Source organism: Hirundo rustica, chromosome 6, assembly GCF_015227805.2.
Source record: "Hirundo rustica isolate bHirRus1 chromosome 6, bHirRus1.pri.v3, whole genome shotgun sequence".
NCBI lineage: Eukaryota > Metazoa > Chordata > Aves > Passeriformes > Hirundinidae > Hirundo > Hirundo rustica.
The window spans coordinates 30,061,924-30,078,932 of record NC_053455.1 but is presented as its reverse complement, the minus strand read 5'-3'; the positions used below and the strand labels follow the sequence as shown (position 1 = coordinate 30,078,932).

General features: G+C 40.4%; 1 long non-coding RNA gene across 3 annotated transcripts; it reads left to right on the top strand.

Annotated features, from left to right (window-relative positions):
* The first annotated feature begins 2,287 nt into the window (after nucleotides 1–2,287).
* Nucleotides 2,288–16,623, top strand: LOC120754314 (uncharacterized). 3 transcript variants are annotated; one of them, XR_009207989.1, is made up of 6 exons: nucleotides 2,294–2,436; nucleotides 9,496–9,574; nucleotides 13,472–13,641; nucleotides 13,731–14,055; nucleotides 14,562–14,688; nucleotides 15,279–16,600. It is a non-coding gene; the product is annotated as an uncharacterized LOC120754314 (long non-coding RNA). The 3 variants fall into 3 exon arrangements; XR_009207990.1 differs by having other exon boundaries at nucleotides 13,472–13,651; XR_005701381.2 differs by having other exon boundaries at nucleotides 2,288–2,436; nucleotides 13,472–14,055; nucleotides 15,279–16,623.
* Nucleotides 16,624–17,009: the final 386 nt, after the last annotated feature.

Below are 17,009 nucleotides of genomic sequence, written 5' to 3'. Positions count from 1 at the left end.
TTCTCTTGACTGGAAATCTAATTTTAATAAGGGACTTTGGTTTGGCTAAATTTCTTAGGAAAGATGGTATGCTAAGTTAATTTTTTTCTCCAAAATTAAAAACAAACTGGGAGACTGTTGGTCTGTGGAAATAAAAGCTCTCTTACAAGAGAGTCATGGAAACATGTAGTAAGTTAAGGTAAGCAAATTTTTCATAGAATCATAGAACATGCTGAGTTGGAAGTGACCCACAAGAATCATTGAGCCTGACTCCTGGCCCTGCACAGGACACCCCAAGAGTCACGCCTTGTGCCTGAGAGCATTGACAAAACGCTGCTTGAACTCTGTCAGACTTAGTGCTGTGACCGCTGCTCTGGGGAGCCTGTTCCAGTGCTCAACCACCCTCTGGGTGAAGAACCTTTTTCTGACATCCAACCTAAACCTCCCCCAACTCAGCTTCATGGTATAGTTATTCATAGCTGTATAAAAATGCTAGTGCTACAGGCCAATTCTACAGAAATAATGAAAATTATTTGGTAACAACACAATGAAAATTTCATCCCTAGCACTGTGGGTTGTCATCACCCCAAGGTTTAACAAAGTAGGTAGGCTCTGGCACGGTGAGCCCTCTGCCTAAGAGGGAGATCCTTCGAAGAGTATAAACGAGTTGCTCAGGTGAGGCTCTGAGGAAGCTCCAGTGTGAGCAATGGGTGAAACCACTTCTCAGCTGATTACTCCAGGAAGAGGATTAAATAATCAGGCATCTGTGAAATCTGTGTGTAGGGTTCCTCAAGTAGCTGCTTCCAGCCTGATATTCCTGGTTCATTTTTCCCTGAACTGCCCTGCTATCATGGGTTGGCACAATTTTGTTTTCTGGTTATAGAGAAATGTGAGATGTTTTTCCCCTGCCCTGACCATGGAGTGGTTTGGGGGGGGAGGACAGGGACCTATCAAACAGCTGGCCGGGATATTGGCAGCTAGGTTGACCAAAGGGAAATATCGATGCGACTTTGGAGGGGACATTTAAATCTAATCTGCTGCTGGTGGCTCTCTCTCGCTTTGGAATCAGCCATGAGGTGCCATCGTGGGCGGCGGGGCCGGGCTCAGCCGGGCCCCCGAGGGCCGCTGCCCGCACGGGGAGCAGCCTGGGCCGGCTGAGCCCCTTTCCCCTGCCATGGCAGGGAGGAAAAGCGGCCGCAGCTCGGCAGTGCTGGCCACGGGCTCGGACCCCGGCAGAAAGGGCCGAGCCATGGCCCAGCTTAATCGCCGCTGGCAGCAGAGAGAGCAAGCCTGCAGCTCCATAACAGCTCCGAGCCCAGCCGCCCTGGATGAGACCGAGGGGTGGAAAAAGGGACATCTTCCAGCTTCCTCCATCAGCACGGCTTTGCATTTCCTTCACTCTTGCAGCCTCAGTGCTTGCATGTGGCCCCTGCAGGCCCAGGTGGATGTAACCCTTTCCTAGCAACAGAGAACTTTTAAAGCACAATTCTTCCTTGAGAGAATGAAGAAAGAAAACAGAGGGTACGTGGAACAGACACTACATAAAGTCAGTTAGATTAGAAGTGAAAGAAATAATAATATTGGAATAGGATTGAAGAAGTGGACATTTTTAACCGGACTTTTCTAAGGTAAATTTTGGAGAAGGGAACTGTTCTTTGCAGCATCTTAGTGTTGTCGGGTAGAATGCTATTCTAATCAAAATTAAAGACTGATGTAATTGAGATTTATTTGGGAACTTTAAAGCCCCCGCTCTTGGGTTAAAAGGATGTCTCAGCTTTTGAGACAAAGATGATTTTAGACTAGAAGAAGTATTTGTAAATAGTACCTCAGATACGCTGAGAAGCTTTGCTGATAGAACATCACAGTCTGGGAAAACTTCGGGCAGCAGCAGATGTGTGACATTGGGAGCACTGGACTATTTTGTCTTGTGGCAAACATCTTCATAAAAAATCTTAGAGGGACTCTTCTAAAAAGTAATGAGTGATTATGTCTAAATAGTGGAACTGACTGAAAATCTCAAGTTGTTCAGTAAGAAAGTTAATAGTTTTTAAGAGGAGAGAAGCATGTTTTAAAGTGTCGTTCTGTTTGTTTTCTTTTTCTCAACTTTCTTTTTTTCTTTCATTTTTTAGTGTACGTTAATAAAACTATTTTTGTTCATTTTTAAACTTAAGCCTGCTTTGTTTTTTTTCTCCTAATCTCTCCCTCCCACAAAAAGAGAATAAATACTAAACCCCCTACATTAATTGGTGTTTCCACCTGGTTTTATTAAATTAAAACCATTACACCTGCTTAACAAGGAAGCAGTTTTGCGGGGAGCCTATTCTTCTTTTGTTTTTATGGACGAGGGAGGCAGTTTACATCTTCCTTACATTCTCCTGAATACTTCTGTCTGGGTCTCCTGAGAGCAAGTTATGGCTCATGTTGGTGGAGGAGGCTGCAAACCAGAGGTTGCAACTGGTAAGCTTTTCCTATGCTTATCTGCAAAGATTAATATTTATTGCAACTAATAGCTGCAGCACTTTGACCAAAACTCTGGCAACTTGTGCTTTTATTTCTAGAGTTATGTACACCAGCTGTTCTTTGTGTTGGCCAAATGTCCTTATGCATCAGCATTGTTTTATAAGAAAGCAAAACAAGCCTGTCCTGTAAAGATGTTACCTGATCATTCTAGATTTCTGCCAAGAGGTATTTACAGCATTAAATTTTGTGGTAGATTTTTTGGTGACTAATCCACACTTGCTGTGTTTCCTCTGTGCAAACAGAATGTATTGAAAATAATAGGACTGTGTTTTCTGAGGCTCCTGATATTCTTAGGGGCACTGCTTCTAAAAGAAACGTAGTAAAAAGGCAATTTTCAGCCAAGCAGCTGCTTAGGTGATAGCTTTTTGTGCTGAAGTCCAAAAGACTTGAACTCAGACTTCATGAGTCATCTATAATTTGTTGTGTGTTGAGGTATATCTTGCTTTTGGGCTTTGGGCTGAAATGTGAGCTTTCTAGTATAAATAAGCATGCAGGGATTGGCTTTATAACTCACAGCTCTTAGACTGTCACTGGCTTTGGATTATGTCCAAGTGTGACATACTGTCGGGAGCTGAATGCTTTTGATAGTTGATGTGTGTACCAGCACCACAATGCTAACAGGCTTCTAAATGCCCGCAGTAGTAAATTTGAACCAAAACTAAGGGCATATTCTGTCCAAATGTCTATAGCAACTGCCTTAGTTCCTTACTGCTTGGCTTCCTTTTGCTCTTGCTTTTACTCCACTTCCTACCTTCATTCTGCCCGTGTAGCTCTGGTGTGTTGGTGCATCCATAATGTCCTCCTCCAGTAACGGAGAGAGAAGCCGACAGACAACTCCTGCATGTAGCAGGTCACCAGGGGTCTGTAGGCTCTTGAGGAGGGCTATGCTGAGGAGGCAGATCCCATAAGGTGGGATACTGTAGGAGGAGAGCCACCTCCTATTGCAGCCTTCTCCAAGGAATTACATTCTCCCAAGCTTCAGATCAGCTGGAAAGCTACCATTAGGGAGAGGAAAGGGAGAAATGCCATGCCCACATGATCCACTTGTGAAAAGTTTGCTTATTTCATCTGAAAGAGTTAATAGCATTGAGTACTGTGATACTGTGTTTTGTGAATTGTTACTGGGAAAGATGTTACTGCCTGTCATTCCTTCTTGTCCCTGGCAGGCAGCACTCAGCACATGACAGGAAAAAGACCAGTGATTCCAGCATGGAAACTCTCCAGGGCCAATTTTTCCCATATAAGAAAGAGAAATCCTAGCTTGAATGCCTGAGATTACAGCTTCAGACAAAAATCTCTAGACATTACAAAAGTCAAGAGACTGACAGAAAACATTCTTCTGTGCGAGACATTCCATTTTCCATGTGGTGATGAACAGCATCTCTTTCCTCATCAAACACCAGGACATTTTGAGGCATACCCACTGATGCTGATCATGGCAAATAAAGTGATGCTAAAGCACCAGACTTGTGCATACATTCAGCACTGGAAATTTTTTTTGGGCTCTTGCAGCTGCTATGGTTACCAGTCACGCGGCTGGCCACCTTCTGTAGTGGAAGTACAGATTGATTATACTGTACATTGTGTGAAGATGTCGGATAGATCTTGGGGGTGGGAGGTGGGTGTGAGTTTCATACCCACTGCAGAAGGATCTGGAATCAAAGTTGTCTGAAAGAAATACATTTCAATACTAATACTGCCTAAGTGTTTGTAAAGCAACTCTCTTTGACTTTTATATTACTTCTAAGGGAAAGAAAATCAACTGCAGGTTGGTCTTCAGGAAGAAGCAAAGCACTTTTTGTTCAGACATCATAGTTTAAATCACCATGCTAACGAAAGAGCTGTTCATTTTGCCTATCCAGGGATATTCTTCCTGACTTTAAGCTGGCAGCATGCCATAGCTGACAGAAACTTGAATTTCTTCTTCTTGATGACATTGCAGCTGTTTACAAGATAGGCTATTTCCACATAGTTCAACATCCTGCCTTTTGTTGCCATGAACAAATGGTGCTGACACTTGTGCAGCTTTGATTGCGTTTTCACAAAAGCTGTCACTGTGGATGAGACCGCCTTTGACTTTTTCTTTGTTTGTCAGTGATGTCTGCTTGTGGTTTTGTCTCCAGCTTTCAGTATTTCTTTGGGCTTTGGTGGCTTCCACCCAAGGTTTACACCTGCCATGACCTAGGTTCAGTTGCTGGTGCTGACTCCTGTGAGTTCATTGCTGACGGCAAACCCTCCAAAACCCTCTCACATTTCTTTCCAATTCACCCTTCCATTTCCCACTCCATTACTGGTATGTTAACTGGGTTGAAATGGTCATATTTATCAGAATCTGTTGCACATAAGATGAGTAGCAGCAATGGCTTGATATCTTAATGTTTCCTGTTTTCTTACCCTACACAGGATTCCCTCTATGCATGCACACCCACACGGGCATGATTTTACTTGCACTTCTATCACTCCCTGATACTCAAATCAGTCCATGGAAGTTTATGGTGACCTTCTTGGTAGTATGTTAAAGAAGCAATAAGGGTCCTATACATAGGAGTCCTGATATCCCTAAAGGGCATAAAGGAAAACAAGTAGAGTTAAGTCAATAACAATTTCCTGGCCAATGAAATAGCATATAGAGTGTTGTGAGAGAAATGGTAATAAATCCAAAAGATTTTTTTCGTTTGTGAAATGTTCTCATATATTTATTTTGTCAGTTTCCCCTTCTCTATGAGGGTAAGAAAAATCCTTCTTTTAAGAAATTTTATTCTGCAAGTTTATTTTCAAAAAGGCTACAAGCAAGTTGTCACAGACAGGGAAGATTATGATTAACCGAAATGTCATCAGCCTGTTATTCTGCACAGAAGCTATACGTATGGGAATTAAGTAACAAACTTCTGCAAATGGCTGATAGAGAAGCAGAGGTAACAGGCTGATTTCTCAGCTAATGCAGGGCTTTGCTAAATGAATGGAAACAGTGAGATTTTCCTTTTAAGTTCTTACACCTCATCAACTCCTATTATCCAAAAAAACCCCAAAACTCTCTCGTGTCAAATCTCCAAGATTATACAGAAGGGAAAAAGTAAATTCCTCTTTATTTAACCAAAAGTCTTGTATTTCTAAACTTTGGGTTTCCTGTTAATATACTGTGGCATACATGGTGCTGATCCCTTTCCCAACATTGGAAGATTAAATCATTGCAAAGGTAACTGATGCATTTTCCTTCACAATGACAGCAGAATGCTGATGATTTTATCTCATGGGAAGCTCATGCCTGATTCAATCAGGCATTCTTTAACTTTTTAAAATTTGTTTTATCAAAGGAAAGACAGAACAGCACATGTTAATCTATTAAGTTATACATTAGAACTTAAGATGAGTTGAAGCCATAGAATCGGGATATGAATTTCAAATGCATCTAAAAAGCCCATGTCACTTTGCTTATTTGAGTATATGGCTGGTGTTTGAACTGTTCAGGGGTTTAGGGGTGAAGTCTCCAGAACAGTCTGCCCTTCTTTATTGGACAAAATGCCAAACTTTTCCGTTGCAGCAACAGAGGCAGTATTCCAGCCATGTAACACGCAATGGGGGAAATGTCTCCTGTCAAATGGCAATAAAACGGCCTTCTGTCCAGAGGTTAACATACCTCTGCAAGTCCTTGTTGACAAGTCAGTTCCTCTGTATGTGAGGAACCAAGCTGTGCTTTAACACCTTTTGGAATCTGTCCTGCCATGAGCTCTTCGTCGTCGTGTGACAGCAGCAGGCCAGGGTCCCAACAGCCATCTGTTGGGCACCAAAACTTGGCTGTGCTGAAGGAGCCTTTAAACTGTCTGTGAGTTATGGTTGAAAACCACCTCAATGTGGCAATGAAGTGCTGGGCTGAAGAGAAAAAGCTGTGAGACAATGGGTCAGATTCTTCTTCCCATTCCCGTCCTTTAGGGACACACGCAGGAGAAACCATCTGCAAGACCACTGATAGCATTCTCAGAATGTAGTGAAGAATTCATACAGCTGATTCTTGTGACTGTTCCCATTTTCCCGCCCCTCCCAGCAAGTGCTGAAGAAGTAGACTGCCAGCCACACAGAGCCAGGACTACAGTTGGGAATCAGCTTTTTCCCTAGAGGTATTTAAAAGACATGTTGGTGTGGCATTTAGGGACATAGTTTAGTGGTGACTTGGCAGTGTTAGGTTAATGGTTGGGCTTCATAACCTGCAATGTCTTTTCAAACCTAAATGACTCTAGTATTCCTTTGCTCCTTTTTTTGGTTGTTCTGTGGGAAGAGCATTTGCCCTGCTGTTAGCCTAATCAGTTGGGTTTCCATGTTGCCTCCTTACATTAGATGGGAAGCAACCAGCTGAGTGATCCATCATTGCCATTTCCACTTCCCTGAGACACAGAACAGCCCACAGAGGCACAGGATCCAGCTATAGCACAGAACAGGCAGCCCCAGCCTGTAGCATTGCTGGGTTACCTTCAAACTGCTCCAGGTAACCTGGAAGTGGTGGAGCTTTGTGAGGGGTTCCACATCTCCAGCATGTCAAAGAAGTGACAAGATTAGTTGAATCATGCATTTCAAAACCTTCAACACAAAGTCCAAGGACATGTTGTAATAATGTAATAATCTTGTAATAATAATGTAACATTTCTTCTCTCCAAATGGAAGCACACAATTTTCCAAGATCACAAGTGGCCCTGCAGGTCAGAGGTGGTGACATCCATTGACCAGTTAAGGGAACTTTGTTCTAATTATTTAATATAGAATGCTAATAATATTATTTTATATAATAAACTCTTAAAATAACAGCTCTCAAACCTTGCTGGATTGCCAAGATTCCATAAAAGGTCACTTTTTCTCTGTCAGTTGCTTTCTTTTCTTCTAAGCTGCGGTAATTAGAATCTAAAGAAACTCTAAGCTGAATAGGGGAATTGAAATCTTGCAATTTCTTACAATCACATATCTTAGTGCTTTGAATAAGGCAAATCAATTTTTGACAATGTTGTCTTTGTGATCTCTCCAAAATGCCTTCCCCCAACCCTAGTGTAACTTCAAATATTTGCCTTTTTTTTTTTTCTGATAAGTAATTTGACATTCATTGGCATTTCTTGCTTGTAATCAGAGAACCATTCCAGCATCCAGCAGATGTCTGCTGTTTTTATTTAAACTGGGGAGGCTTTGATCCCCGGAGATGTCCTACCAAAATCAATGGGGCTGCCTGTCTGCTATAAAAGAAATACTCAGGGGTAAGCTGGGTAGAACTGAGCTGCAGAGCTTTCAAGAGAATCGAGCAGGTATTCAGAAAGAATTGGTGGGAGCTGATTTTGCAATAGTAATTCCCTTGATGTACTGATGCAGGAATGCATTTCAGATGGGTTGTGGAATAAACTGAACAGCCAGCAATATTCATTGCTGCCTCCTTCCTGTATGCTGCAATGAGAGCAAGACTGGTTTTGGACAAAGAGCTCCAGTTTCCTATTTCTACTGCAGTTCTTGTAATGAGCTGAAATAGAGTACACTGTAAAGTAGCCTACAACAAGACCAGGTGTGGAGATGGTGGAAAACAGAGGTAAGCAGATCTTACTAGAAGAGTGTGCAGCTCAGATGCTACTTTTTTATCTTCTTGTGATGGTGGGCTCTCAGCTAGCTGACAGCTGCATCACTTCAGACTTGTGGCTGAAGTTTGTAATACATAGCACATTGCAAAGAGGTACTTATGTATTTCATTTGTTGGTGAAATACATGACACAGCAGAAAACTTTGAAGATGTCCCACATAAATATCTAATGAGGGATTTTCATGTGCAGTAGTTGTGACAATTGAACAGCAGAGGGAATGAAATGCTATCTGCTCTAGAGAACCTGCTGTGATATATTTAAAGCCTCTGCTAATACATTACACAGGGGCCCATTCCAGTAGCGTATAACAATCCCCTGTGGCCAAAAGCACCACTCTTCAGGATTGTGATGCCCACAAGAGGCTTTCTTTAGGATGAACAGGACTTGTCTTAATCCATCTTGATATCACTAAAAAATCTTTCGCTTGTGGCGTAGTAGATGCCAAAGATGCCAAATGAATAATCACTGAATAAATTTTACTATCACTAGGTTGTAATACACAGTTTCAATTCCCTATTTATTCAGGTTTACTACTTTGATATTCACTTGTTGACACCTTTTATTGTGATAATCAATCACAAGTCTTGCTCTTCCTTCAAAGGTGCTTTATATCCTATTAAGTCTTACACAATTTTCAAATCTCACTGCTCCCTTTCCTGCTTTCCCATATCGATTTAAGCCATGATATCAGGTGTACATTATGCACATGACTCCTTGTAAACACTGAACTGCCCCTTTTATGGCACCCTCAGTATGTCACTTACTTCCACTTTTCAGGCCATCAGAGACACAGAGGCACTTTTCTTTAAGTGACAATCAAGCCCCATGAATCCAAGTGTGAGATCCTCTTGGCTATAGCTGTGTTTTTTAGGAGTATGATAACAGAAGTAACATTAAACAAAAATGAGCAAATATTGGCTCATCTAGTGACACACCAGCAGTACTTCGGGTTGCCATGCAAAAAAAAAAAAAAAAAAAAAAAAGGCAGGATGTTGGGGAGACAGAATTTCAGAGTGGTGGGAAGCCAGGCTCGTCAGGGAACACAAGTGATTTAACATGGCCCTTCACGGTAAGTGCCTGCAGCTAGCTGATTGCTAAAGCAGCATTGAGAGGATCTGTAGAGGAGATTAAACAATCCACCAGGCCAACTAGCAAAAAGGATGGCAATAGTTGCAGCAGTTTCCATTAGAAAGGAGGCTGATTCCTGCCACTAGTGTTCTTAGACCTCTGATGATCACTTAGAGTAAGCTTTGGTTTAGTATGCATTTCTCAGTTTACCTTGTTTGCAAGCTTTTTTAGCTTGCTTTTTGTTTGTCTGCCCCTGAAGATTGTATGAATTGTTGCTCCTTTACTTGCCTCTATCAGCAATCGTTAAACCTTTCCATTTCAGGTGCACACAGTGACTTGAACCCTAAGCCTGTGAATTGTAGGACAAATACTGAATGTTGTAGGGCTACTCAAGCCTAAAGGTAAGCCTCTGTTCCCCGGGGAAAGAGATGGGAGGGGATATCCTGTCATGAGAACCCCTGTCATGAGAACCCGTATTTGATCAGCCAACAGAGATAGCTACAGAGTAGTTGCTCTTCTGGTAGCATTCCTAAAATTAAATAACTAAAACTGAATTTTGAGGTAGATGTGCAGAACGCTATCCACGTAGCATGAGGCCAACCCATGAAAGTATAGTTAATAACAATATAAAATTTTTTAAAACATGATTTTTCAAACCACCAGCCATAAAAGATAATGATAGTCATAAAGAGTAGCAGATGGAGAGTGTCTTTTTTCTTGCCTGGTCCCAGACTTTGATTTTGGAGTGACTGGCAAACATTAAACCTTAAAGGGTTGCATGCAGCTTGCATGAAATACTTTGAAGGTGTCAAGATTGATTTCTGGAGGTTCATCAGCGAAGGTTACTTGTGTCATACAGCTTTACCATGTCATCTGGAAATCCTTCTACTGCCAATAAGAAATGACTCTATAAACAGTAAGGTGTGCCAAAACCCATAAAGCACCGTACAAACCTGATGATGTTCCTGCCAGGCCTCAGATGAGTAGTGACTCTCGCTGATCTGAGCTGTGATGTGCATTAAGATGTGACGGTATGTGCATATTGACACGAAAAGGGCCTAGGTCAATATAGCCACTTGCAAAATGAAGGGGATGCATCGATATGGAACTAATATTAGGCAATGTCAGAGAGGAAATTTGAGCCAAAGACATTAGTGAAAATACTGAAGACAGTAAGAAGTGTTATGGGAAGTTTAATATCCATGCACAACACAGGGGCATAAGCTCTCATCTGGAAGATAACATCAGGAATATTTTACTCTATGTGCCTGCATTAATTGCATGCTTACAGCCTTAGAAGGGCATCAGGGACCTATCAAAAAGCAGAAAGAAAAGAAATTTCCATCATATCTTACTTCTTACCAAATGTGTTTCTGTGATGTTAGAGCAGAAATCTGATTTCTATTAAACCAGCATAAATTTCAAAATCCCCCATCACTCTAGGTTTATATTGGTGATGGATTTCACTGAACAGCTTTTGTCTCCCCATTTCTTACAAGCAATAAAGATAACAACAACAACAACAACAAAGCTGAAGGATTTACAGCAGGAAAAACCTGCAAAATTATTGCTTGTACATTTTCAGTTACAATGATCCTGTGCAATCATGAACTATTTGGTTGCTTGCAAAAATGTGTAGTGTTATTTGGTCCTTACATAATTGTTGTACTTGTTTTATCCAGGCTTAAAATTGCTAATATAAGCACGTTTCCAAGCAGTGACATAGTAGAAAAATATTGAATTTTTATGCTATTTGTCAATAAATTATAATTAAGAGGTCATATAGACATGAAAAAAAAGAGTGGAAAGCAAATTACAAAACAGAGACAAAAAGTATTTGTACACAAAACTCACCTCTTGTAATTCACAGAATCACTAGGTTGGAAGAGACCCTCAAGATAATCGAGTCCAACCCACACCCTAACACCTCAACTAGATCATGGCATCGAGTGCCACTTCCAGTCTTTTTTTAAACACGATTCTGAATGTCCAATCTTGGTAAAGGCCATTTAAGTATTTAGGTAAGAAATATCAGCTAGGTAAAATGCGCTGCTGCATTTACACCTATTGCCTTCAATTTGGAGAGTATTGCCAACAACACCACTTACAAGGAACTTGACTCTGCTTGGATATAGATTTTCTAATGACTACCCCAGGGCAACTACCAGAGAGCATGGCCACATCTAGGATGTCTAGACAGCTAATGCTTGCCTATTTTTACAGTTCACTTACATTTCTATTGAGCCTAGAGATCAAAGGAGGGCAGAACATAAAAGTTACTAATCCATTAATGTTCCCCGTTTGTTTCGTGAGAGGGTTATGAATTGTTTCAGTGTTGAAATAGAGTGACTTCAGGGGTTATCAACAGATGTCTCAGATTAATGAGTCATAGTTACTGTAATTCAACTAGGTTGCGTTTTGGGTTTTTTTCCAGAGAAAAGAGATTAACTCCACCAGACAATATCATAGAAAACAATCACTGCAAATTGAACAGCAGTATCTGCCTAGCAGGGCAAGAATGGAAGCTCTGTGCGTATTCTTAGTACGCAAATAAAACACACAAAACTGAAATTGTGGGGGCAAAAAAGGCAGAAATCATAAAACTTGCAAAGACTCTGTCAAGGCAGGAAGTCTTGCAATCCATAAATAGATCAGCACACCCATCTGTGTCATTAGGTGACTTAGGGGGCACTGAACTGAAAGAACATACATTATTCTGCTAAATGGCATGTGAACTCCTAAGGGGATTTTTAATACGAGAGCTTGAAATTTGTAAAAGAATAAAATTGTTGAAACTCAAAATACCGTTCAGTTCTGAAAATATTAGGTTTTCAGGCCATCCAAAGCGAGGGGAAATGTAAAGTATGTCTGGAGACTGTGTGTGTGTGTGTCTGTGTGTGTGTGTGTGCACAGTGATGTCACTAGGAGGCCTCATTAAGACGGACAGACTGACCTTGATTTTAATCTCAGGAAGGCTTTTGGGAAACGGAGAGAGAAAGGTAAGGATTTATTCACCAGAAAGTGGGACAGGGAATTCTACAGTTATGACAACAGCCAGAAGTACAAGCATATCAGCTGCTGTAGATCAGAACTGATAAAAAATGTCATGAACTCTTTTCCCCAAGTTTTAGTTGAGGGAAATGTGCACATACATGTAAAATTGTCCAAATAGTTTCTGAATAGGCTTTGTACAGTATTATGTAGGGTTTTTTTCTTTTCTTGGATGAAAATTGAAGATAACGTTTTATTCAGTTTAAAAAACTTTTGACTCTTACAATCCATTGTTTTTCAGTTTTGATAATGGATAATTTCTTCCCTGCTCTCACCAAAATGAAATGCACATTTTGGCTTTGGCTGGCATTCTGAGGCATAGTTCATTAGTCCCTTGGATACTGCAGAAGATTTTTTTCTTAAAACAACGTCTCTGGGTCACTTTTTTTCCTTAGCTCCCTCCCCTGAATAATAGCCCAAGGTGCCATTTTACAAGCTCCTGTGTATTTTTTTTTCCCCCTCTGATTCTAATACCACTGGGATTTGATAGTCTTAAAACATTGTTTGTACCTCAGCTCTCAAAACTCCAGCCTGGCATTCAAGCTTAACAATGTCTGTAGCCACATCTATCTAAAGTTTATGCAAATACCCTTGGGCTTGTTCCTGTAAATAATTTTTGTGTGATTATATAAGCTAATTTAAAAACCATTAAGCACTGAATGAACATTTGTATCAACAAACCAGATTTCTGTGCTCTGAAACCACAATTTACAATAAAAAAAATTATTTTATTGATTCTGCTTGTGAAACTGCTGTGGAATTTGACAAAGGACTGCGTACTTGACCCTTGAAAAGAAAATGCTTATCAAGAAGCAAGAGAATCTTCCCACAGAATATTGTTTTCAGGCCACAGGACACATTCAAAGCTTTCATGATTTAGCAGAGCAACTCTGGGCTAGGCCAGGCCCTTCATTTTCTACCTTAACAGTGAAAATAAATCTATATTGGTGCACTTATATTACTGAAAAGTAATGCATCATACTCACATCCTCATTGATTTACTTTAAATAATTCCTTAGTTTCTGCAATAGGTGTAGGTTGATATAGCTACCATTACAACATAACTAATTAATAAAAAGCTCGCAACACATATTTGTAACTTTTATGACATGTTGAAGAGTCATGGTAAAGAAATTCTGTGGCACAAGACAAGACTGCAATTCTCCCACTTTCATAATATGAAATACAAGCTGCAAAAATAAAAGGAAAAAATAACTGTGTATATACCTGGCACTTTTCCTTTACAGATCACTGCAGTCATACTCCAAAGACCACCACAGTTTCCTACTTGTTCTTAAGCTGAGTTCCAGTTGCAGTTGTAAGTTGAATCCTCCTATTTCAGTTTTTTGGCAAAGTATCTGGAAGATGACTTCAAGGCAGCTGAAACTTGATGTACGCACAGCAACAGACGAGGAAGGTGAACACAGGTTTGGATAGCACAAAGTGCTTTTATGAGATCCTAATTTATAAGTTGCTTTTAAGTAGTTTTCTCAATCCCACATCAAGGTTTTCACACCCTGTGGAAGTAGAAAAGCCAAACAGAACCTACACATGAAAGGGTGGTGGCTGGAGCAATCACACTCTCTGTGGAAACCCTATGGAATGGATACCAGAGGAGAGGAAGTTCTGATTTCCACATCTCTCCCTCCCACCCAAGTGGACACAAGATAAGAAGGACTATTCCCAGCAGAAATGGTAGAATTCAAGCCTGAGATCTACAAAAAAAAATCTGTTGACCCCTAGAGATCTATGATGAACCATGAGGAACTGAATAACCAAACTGGAAGTATAGCTACTCAACATAACTTGCTTCATTGAATTAATGTACTCTGTGAGTATAAATATACTTTTATAATAGGTATAGTAACTATAGGTCGCTCAGCTCTTTCAAAATAGGATGAAAAATAATTTCATGTTTTAGCTATGCTCCAGAATCTTTTTGTCAGTTTTTTGACTTCAAAAATCACAGTGTTTTTTCCCCTCCTCTTCCTGCTGTATAAAATCCTCAGACAAACAACAGAGTGACTAACACCCTTTGCTATGGAAAGAATGAAACTGAGTATTTAGAGAGTTGCCAAATGCAGAATAAACAAACCGATACAACGATTTCCCCTCTCTATCTAATATGGTGATCTCAGTTTGAGTTTCAACATCAGTACTGAAATCCTCAGACAGAACAGTCTTCCAAACAAATAATACCTCTTTGAATGTCGTATTAGAAGAAGCAACATACTCTGCTGAAAAGTGGAAGTTGCTGATACCACAATATAATCCTCTTGTGGTAACAGTATCATCTCTTTTCATGCAATGTAACTGTTTCTTCCATAATAATTTCAGCCACGGAACCCTGTGACTGCAATTTGTGATTCTAAGAGAGTTCTCGGAATATATCCCAGCACTCTCAGTGATTGGCAGCTCTGTAAAAAGCGATAGCTAGCCCAACTATCCATCAAACAAATGAGTGGTAAGTCATTTGGAATTTCTCCCAATGCTATTCAGTTTTCTTTAGAATTTAATTCTGTTGTGTGTAGGAGAGGTTTCACAAAGGTTAATAACTGTGTCATTTTATATTTTGCTCAGAAAACTGAGAGCTAGAAAACCATATTTCAGACTAATTGTGTATAAAATACTTTAAAAAACAGTCACCTAGAATTATGGAAACACAAAAATGAAATGTATCTGAGGGCTTTTTATTTTATATTTTCTTCAGAATGAATCATTCAGGTTTGTTTAAGAATGCTGCTCAAACTTTCTGGAAATTTCTAAGAATACTGGGTTTTGTTTTCCTCCCCTTTTAAATGAATCTACTGTTAACATCCAAGATAAAACTAGGAGATACTTCCATTCCTTAGCATGAACAGCCCAGAGCCCTTTGCTGGAGAGAAATGCTTGTTACAAGTAGAAATGAGAGGGCACCCTTTCATTTTGAGATGTTGCCAACAGAAGGGGTGCTGCTCTTTTCTGCCTGGATTAAACCTTCCTTGAATACAGAGCACTTGGGTGATGTTCCTCTCTGGTCCATATCAATCTCCATCTACATGTTCCATTTCCTAGGCACATGCTATAAGCATGCTATTGTGAGCTGTCTTGGTGGGAATGTTTTCCATGGCTACTGCTGAAATTTTGCCATTTCCCAGGAAGGAAAGGAAGGATTTCTGGTGCCAGAGTATGAAAGTCAGGACTGAGACACTTTGGACTTTACATGAATATCATCCAGAATGTGTTCTTCAAAAAACAGAAACAACCCCTGGGGCAAGAATCAAACCACATTTCCTCCTTCCAGCTCACTTGTCTTAAATATTACACTAATTTGCAGAATAAAATGGATCTCCTTCTCTACAAGATGCCCAGAAAAGCTATGAAGAGAGGCCAGTTTAAATATTACATTTGAACTTAGCGTGTGAGCTCCATCAGTGAAGAATAGTCCCACAGAGAAGGAAGACTCAAGGGAGACAGGCAGTCAAAAAAGGAAGAGTTCTGTAGTCTCAAGGTAAAAGGGCAGCTGAACTGAAATTGTGTCCTTTCCACCACTTCCACACCCTCTTGCAGCCGTAACTTTTCCTTTCAAGTCTAGACCTTGAACAAAACTGATGTGTTCGTGCCTCTAATCCTGAGGTTCAATGAATGCTTCTATCCAGGGCAATCTGATGCTGCCTTTGAGTGAAGGAATCCTACCTACCTGTCCTCTCGGCTGTTTGTTTCTGTTCCTGTATTTTGTCCTATCTTGTATCAAACATTTATGAGACCGCAGTCTAAACTGGATTAGGAGACTGCTCTGTCTGAACACCAGTGGTTCTTTTTCCTGCTGTGCTAGTTTCTAGCTGGAGCAGGTCTCTGAGTTAGCTGGCTGTAGAGTCACACGCACATCTGTGCGGCGCAAGGGTTGGGGCAGCACAGGGGCAGGAACAGGCAGCCAAGAGGAAGCAGAGTGTGGAGTAAACAGATCTATTTCTTCCATTAGCAGTGCCTGTGTATGCCATCTTGTGTTGCTTAAGCCTTACTCCAGAGAGCCTGCGGCTTGATTCGCAGTAGTATTCACAATTACAAGGGAATTCCTGGGGAGATGTGCTTCTGGAAAGGAAGAGCTATCCCTTCCTAACCACACAGGAAAGCTAGGTGCTAGCTATTTGATCTATAAAATGGGGATAACAATATCACTTTACAGGAAAGGGATAAAAATGCACTCGTTGCTGTTTGTGAAACATTCTGTTCTGATGAACGCTCCAGATCAACCTAGTTGGCAGAGAGCACCCGTTTGCAGAAAGGAAGGTGTGGGACTGCACTCTGATTTTCCAGGCTTCGGAGAAACTGGGGAGAAAGTTATACAATCGTGTAATTGCAATTCATATTATAGAGTGTCTATGGCCAAGAAATTTGAAATAAAGGTATAAGCAGATGGTATTTTGGATTTATTACTTTTGAGTATTTGAATTTTCATCTCTAATCTTTTAATGCATGAGAAGGGAGTTTTTTATTAAGTAAAGCGGTGAAATCCTGCTTATGTTGTTTTTAAATACTTGAAGGGTATGATTTAATGGCTGACATTATATCACATCATTTGCAAATTTGAAACAAAGAACCCTCTCTCCAGAAATGTCCCTTTTGCTTTACCTTCTTGTCAGGCAAGGAATATTTCTAATTTTCCTTCTCTTTTCTTGCACTTTTTCCTAAGCCTGTAGTACTATGACTACTTGACACATTATGCTGAATTACTGTACATTGTTCTAACCAGCCACTTTCTTGTTCCAGGTACTAAATTAAAACAAAATGTAACATCAAAATAAT